A 7,447-nucleotide genomic window follows, 5' to 3' on the forward strand; every position below is an offset into this window, starting at 1 on the left:
AAGAGCTAGTTGGAATTCGATATCCATGAATTCAAGGTAACAAAATAAATAACGATTAATTAAAGATTAATATTGTACTTTGAACCCTAATCATTTATTATCTTCTCCACTAATTTGACTAATTTATTAATTTATTTTGTTACCTTGAATTCAGTGATATCAAATTTAGGTATCACTAGTTTCCTGTTCTTTACAATTATTGGAAAAATAGTAAAAACCACTAATACTTTGAGGAGATGTACGTCATACACCAATCAGTGGAAATAAAAATGGTAAAACGTAAATTCATGAAAAAAATGATTTCATCAATTCATGATATTTTAAATTATGTTTCCATTTGAAAATCAAAGTTGATAGTGGTTTCACCAATAAATATAAGCGTGAAAAAATTAAAATATTATACGTTTTTAGAAAAACATAAACCTAAAAATTAAATAATTAAAAAATAGAATAGTTTATATACCTATGTAAAAAAGTAGCACAGATTATAAGTGCACAAAGTTAATATTAATGTACAAATATATAAATTATCATTTGAAGTTGTTATTAAATAAAATTATGCAATATTCTATAAACATGTTCGAAGTCGAAAATTTTCAGTATTACCCCTTAAATATCTGTCAATAATAGATTGATTTTCAATTACAAATTGTAATACAACATTTTTAACCTGTAAAGCTGTATCTTTATATTTTCCTTTTTTTCAGGAAATGGATATATAGCAGTTGTTTGTTCAACTTTCATTTAAATAAATATCTTAGTTATTTTTTTCAAGAAATGTTCATATCCTCTTCAATTTAATGGTGTGTGGTTTTTTTACAAACTAATTTTTATAATTATTCATTATTAATTATTACATACTACATCACAATATTACGTATTTCCAGTATAAACTGTAGTACTTTAATTTATATTTGTCGTAAAAAAAATAAAAATATTCATAATGTTTTTTGTATTCTAAGAATATAGTATATAATGATTGTAATGTAAAATACATTTTTTTTAAAACACACTTTCCTATAAAAACATAACTAAAAAATATTTTAAAAATTGCACTAAAAATACAAAAATAATTTTCTGTACTTAAAAATAATGAAAAATTTACTGATGAAAAATTTAAAAGTGTGTGGTGCTCTTACACTTGACATATACTCCCAGTCACTATCTTATAAACAGGTTTGAACAAAGAAGTGTATGTGAGACTTAGCTCGGCTTTTAATGTTTGTATGATGCACCACACACTTTTAAATTTTTCATCAGTAAATTTTTCATTATTTTTAAGTACAGAAAATTATTTTTGTATTTTTAGTGCAATTTTTAAAATATTTTTTAGTTATGTTTTTATAGAAGTGTTTTTTAAAAAAAAATTTTTTTTTTATTTACTACTTTTTAGTTGAAAGTAAATTTTTTTATTAAACGTTTAAAAAATATTTATGAAACAAATTTCTTATATTTAATAAAACGAATCAAAAAACTGATGATTATGATTTATTAATAAATAAATAAGTTTATGTGGTCGTGAAATGACAAGACATTTATTTGTTTGACACAACAACGTCATACACCAATCACTGGAAATAAAAACGGTAACACGTAAATTCATGAAAAAAATGGTCTTATCAATTCATGATATTTTAAATTATGTTTCCATTTGAAAATCAAAGTTGATAGTGGTTTCACCAATAAATATAAGCGTGAAAAAATTAAAATATTAAACGGTTTTAGAAAAACATAAATCTTAAAGTTAAAAAATTCAAAAAAAGAATCGTTTTCAAAATAATTAATTTAACCGCTTACATGGGTCGGCCTGAATTGAAAAAACACGGAACCAATTGTACGACAACAATTTTAAGAACACCAATATTATTCTTTTTTAAATCACTATATATTCGTCAGTTTACTTTTTTAAATATGGTCATGTTTCATCGAAAATTTAAGCGTACGAAAATAATTCGTCTCATTGTAGTGTCTTTATTTTTTCATTATTTCGCAACAATATTTTCGTCTAAAATAAACATACACAGCGTGTTAGAACTTGAGAGTGATGATCTGTCTATGTTAATGTATACTCCTATATAATAAATTCATTCGTTGAATGAAAACATCTAAATAATTGTGTGTTTACTGTTTTGGTGAGAAGAGACGTTGGAAACCTGAGCTACAGCTGCGCAACAAACTATATTGTTTTCGAATACGAGAAACGATGAATTGCAGTGAAAACAAAGAAAAAAAACTGATAAGAAGACATTTTTTAAGTGCTATGTATAAAAAACCAACGTGGACTAGAATAGTTTATAAACAAAAGTCTATAACATGACATAACTTTCAAAAGTTTCAGACGAAAATATATACTATACAGTTGAACCCGGTACAGCCCAAAACGTAATATGTTGATAAAATGTTACATTTGAACTTTTATTATTCGTTATTTATTATTTTTATACTCTGTTAATAAACGTATTAATCCGTTTTTTTTTATTAAATTCAAAACTTTCTGGACGGTGAAAACTAGAGTATGATATATTTTATGAACATCGCATTTTTTATCAACTTAACCACCAGAGCGTGTAACTTATACTTAATTGTACTCATAAAAATTTAAATTTACGTAATTATGATATTTTACGATCAGAAATATTCTAAATCATGTAAAAATAATATGAAATTTAATGCGCCCAAATAAAATCGTACATCTTACATCCTATCAAAACAATGCTTTTTAGCACAACAGGGTTGAAAGAATAATGGTCTTATTATTACTGTACTTTTTTTATTTTTTTTTGTGATTCAGCCAACTAAAACCGGTAGAAAAACCACGTAGAAAAACCACGTAGCGTTTTGTGGTTCTATAGTGTATAGTGATGTATAGCGTAAAAAACATTTCTCAGGAAATAGGAAAATAACATGCCGAACGATGAAAATAAGTGTGTGAGAGAGAGAGAGGGGAACAAGAGAATAGAAAGCACGCGAGCGTTTTAGTAGTAATCCTTTTTGGCCAGCATTGTCAGGGATTAAGTGAGCTTTACAGAATTCCAATACCCTGCTTCACCTTAATATGACCCTGTGATTTCATCTTTTGACCCCGAGTCCCTATCCCAAGCAGTACAGAATTATAATGAATATACAGGGCCCATATCGTCTATGACTTATGGAACGAACCATGAAAACGAAAACGGCTTCTCTTTGTTTGACCAAAGGATACACACTGCATAGCTATCCCGCTATAGAGCTGTCGGCATAATATTTCAAGCTTAGATTTCGATATTAGTCTATAAAATCCACCATAATATTGATTTTTTGTTCGTCAACATTAGAGACCACATGCAAAATATAACAGTTTAACTATTAAAAATAAACTTTTTATGCTGGGTGTATTTAACTTAATTTTTATTATACTATACAAGGTGATTTACCAATCATGCGTACCCTCATTTTTTTTTTAATAATACATTTATTCAAATTAATATTTTTTTAAATATTTACAGATATTTAAGGACAATGTTTTAAAATTAAAAAGCACAATTTCCTAACAAATTGCAGTACAAAAGGTTAATTACAATTTGAAAAATCATTTTTTAATGGATTTTTAATTTTTAATTGGATTTTTTAATGGCCAGGACTCTTCTCTACATTTTATAAAATAAGAACTAGATAAATATAAATAAAAGTAACTTTAAGTATACATCTACAATAGAGTAGATGTGAATTGTAACTCGTCATTGAGTATAAAATAGGTCACTTTAATTGATGTATTACATTTTTAATTAAACGATGATAAGTTATTGTAAAAGAATTGAGATTTTTTCTTAATTCTAAGAGAAGACAGTGTCAGTCTTTATTTCCAAGAATATTTCATTGATTTATTTTTTTATTAATTATACGGCAGATTAAACTATTTTTTTTTTCTTCAAAAATTAAAGCATATTATTATTTTATTATTTATTTAAATCAACGGGCATGAGCCCTTTTACAATAAAAAAAACATTCCATAATTATACTACTTTAATATTTTATAATAATTGTTACAATCAATCAATAATGCCGATACAGTAGCTGAACCGTGTAAATAAATTTGAGCTTAAGTTAGTAATTATTATAAGTCAAAATATTTTTTTTAATTAACTTTTTTAATATTGGACAGTTTCTCTACATAATATTTTTTGAACTATTGCAAGCTTAAAAACACAGATTTTGTAGATAACTGGTTTTACATTAATGTTATCGTTTTTGTTAGCTTTTCTCAATTCTTAAGAACATTTCCTATTGAAAATGACCTACTTTAAACCTAATTCAATTATACAAGTACCAATAAGGGACATTTTTATACCAGAAAGGCTAAAACCATCTCTATGTTGAAAAACGAAACAATTTTTCTCTTCTTGGAATTTATTACTTTCGTAGATGAATATAAAACATAAAATATTATTATTATTATGATTATTATTATTATTATTATTATTATTATTATTATTATCATTTGGCGTTTCGATTATATCTTTGATCACACGGCGATGTAGATAGGCAAAACAGCTACACTACGCCTTTCGGGAGTCAATTATCATTTTTCCAGTAGCTGTCATCCAGAGATATTAAATAATTATTTAAAATCTATGCTGTAATCACACTGTTCAGATACCAATGATACCACCAACGCCAATTACACAGTTATCCAAAAGTATATATCAAACTACAAAATGTTAAAAAATGCACACTAAAACTATCGAGAAAATACCTGTATGCTAGTTATATCCCTGGTGGATCTAAACTGTCATGTTTAGAATTTTTTTTTTTTTACGTATTGAAAATAATTAATTCAGTGTAAAGTTCAATCAATACTATCATCGGAGTCTGTAAAGCATATTAAAAACTAATATCATACAAGATTTATACGAGAACAACGAACGAATATTGTTATTATAATAAATGATAATATTTTATTTAATGTTTTAAATTTTTCGATTTTCCTTCAAGAACATTTATCGGAGTCACTCAGTCAAAACAGTTCTTCACTTTCAGCTACCATCAAGTTCATCACAGAGGCAGAACTACAAAATAAAATATGAAAATTGTAAATAATATAGTTGTCAATAATGTAATCATAACCCAATGAAATAAAAATTTTATAACCCAATGGCCTATGTCGCCGAGGGTATATTTCGTTTAATAAAAAAAAAAAATATATATTTATGCTATTCTTTTCTTACTGTCTTTGTATCCTTTATGCATTCCAATTCCAATTGATGGATCGATTGCGACGAAATTTGATATAGTTATAATTTGCAGTATTTATCAAAGCGTGATTATTGGAAAAACGTATAAATTAAGCATATATTATAAAGCATTTAAATGCCTAAAGGATAAACAGACATAATAGATATAGAGATACAGCTATATAGATAGATAGCTATTAGCTATATATATATATATATCTGTTTGTCCTATATACATTCTTAAACAGCTGGACCTATTGTGACAACATTTGGTACATAATTTTATTAGACATATGGGCAGAAGATAGGTTAAGTTAGTAAGTGATGCTTATGCCTAAATATTATTCAATTTAATATTTAAGTTGTTAAAATTATATTGATAAAACGAAGAAAATTACATAATGATAAACGAAATTAAATATCACTGTAAGATTATAATATATTTTAACCACTATCTACCATTATATGTATAAAAATATTCTGCAAGCTTCATCACATGAAATTAATTTAACACACAGTATGAACCATATAAGAGGTAGGATTTTTTACGGGCTACGAAGTGCGCGGGTTCAGCTAGTAATTTATAATAATGAATATTTTTAAGTATAAAAAATATAGCTTTTAATATCTATTGTTATTTTAAATTAAATTTTAGCAATTAAAATATCAAGTTCACATGACTAATAAAAAATCTATTTATAAAATAATTATCTCTTCTTAATTTATATTCAATTTCAACGAAATTTGTATTACGTATTAATTAATCAATTGCTTTGTACAATAAAATAAATAATTCACTCTGATAAATTCGACATATTCCATTTACCTCAAATGATAGTGTTCATACAATCTTCGTAGATTGAAAAATTTAATCCAAATTGTAATGAAAAACAAAAAATAAAATAAAATGAAACAGTTCTTTTAAGAGAGTAAATTATTAAATTTAATATGTAATTTATCTAATATCTCTGTTTTAATAAATACATTTTACCTCACGTCTAATTTTTTCATGGACGTAAGAAAGACTCATTCGATTTATCTGAAATCCAAAAATAGATTTAAAATTGAATTAATACATATTTGTATCACTTTCTTAAAATCTATAATTTTATATGTACTGTTCAATTGATTGTTTAATCATTAAACATGTTTACACTAGATGTAGCACGATATCATGCTAATATTATTATTTTTTAGATAATAATAGATAACCAAGTATTCATTTATTATTATTTTTGTATTTAAATATTTTATTTTATAATAATAACGGATGTAACTCCATACATATTTCTAAGTGTAAAAATATAACTATAAACTTTGTATTACAACATCAAAAACAGATGCTAGATGAGGTGTGACGAATTTTCATGGACAAGAGTATCATAGCTGGGTAAGTTATGTATTAATATATGAACTTAATATACAAGTATTGAAAAAGAGTAGACATTTTCTTTTAAAAATAGCGTTAAAACGTATACAAATATTATAAAAACCTTTTTTTCTGTGACATGACCAATTCCGTATACTGTATACGGTATACAGTGAAACCTCTAAATACTGAACACTCTCGGTCGCTTAAACGTCGTACGCTATTTGGAGGTGTCCGCTATTAAGAGGGGAAATATAATGAGTACACATTTCACCGTTCCCAAAATTCCGTCCGTTATTTGGAGGTGTCCGCTATTAAGAGGTGTTCGTTAAAGGAGGTTTCACTGTAATGGTATATGACTCTGAAAACCCTCACTGAATTATCTAAATATAGCAGTTTCCCAAACCCCGTTACTATAGTACATCATTAAAATAAATAGTCTTGTTGATATTTATCAAATAATGACATTATATATATTTTTTTTAATGTGAACAATTTAATTATACTTTTTATATATCAATAATGAAATAAGTATAACCTATATTCATAAATAGTTTCATTAATTTTTAATATTTAAATAGTGAAAATATAAAGTTGAAATGATATTAAACAATAGAACAATAAATACGTGTAAAAATCGTTAGCACAATAATATTATCCATGAAGATATGACAGTTAAGAAAAAAGAGTGGGTGTAACTTTTTTAGTTATGACCAGTTATAGAAAATTCCACTTTTTTTTAGTTATGACAAGTTATGGAAAATTACACTTTTTTTAAACAAAGGCCAAACCTACTACGCACATTTGTTCATGTATCTACAAAATTTTTCAATTATAAATTGTAATTTTTTTAAATGTTGAGCAAAGC

Source organism: Diuraphis noxia, unplaced genomic scaffold (genome assembly GCF_037042655.1).
Source record: "Diuraphis noxia isolate RWA-SAM2 unplaced genomic scaffold, SU_Dnox_SAM2 contig0003, whole genome shotgun sequence".
Classification (NCBI taxonomy): domain Eukaryota; kingdom Metazoa; phylum Arthropoda; class Insecta; order Hemiptera; family Aphididae; genus Diuraphis; species Diuraphis noxia.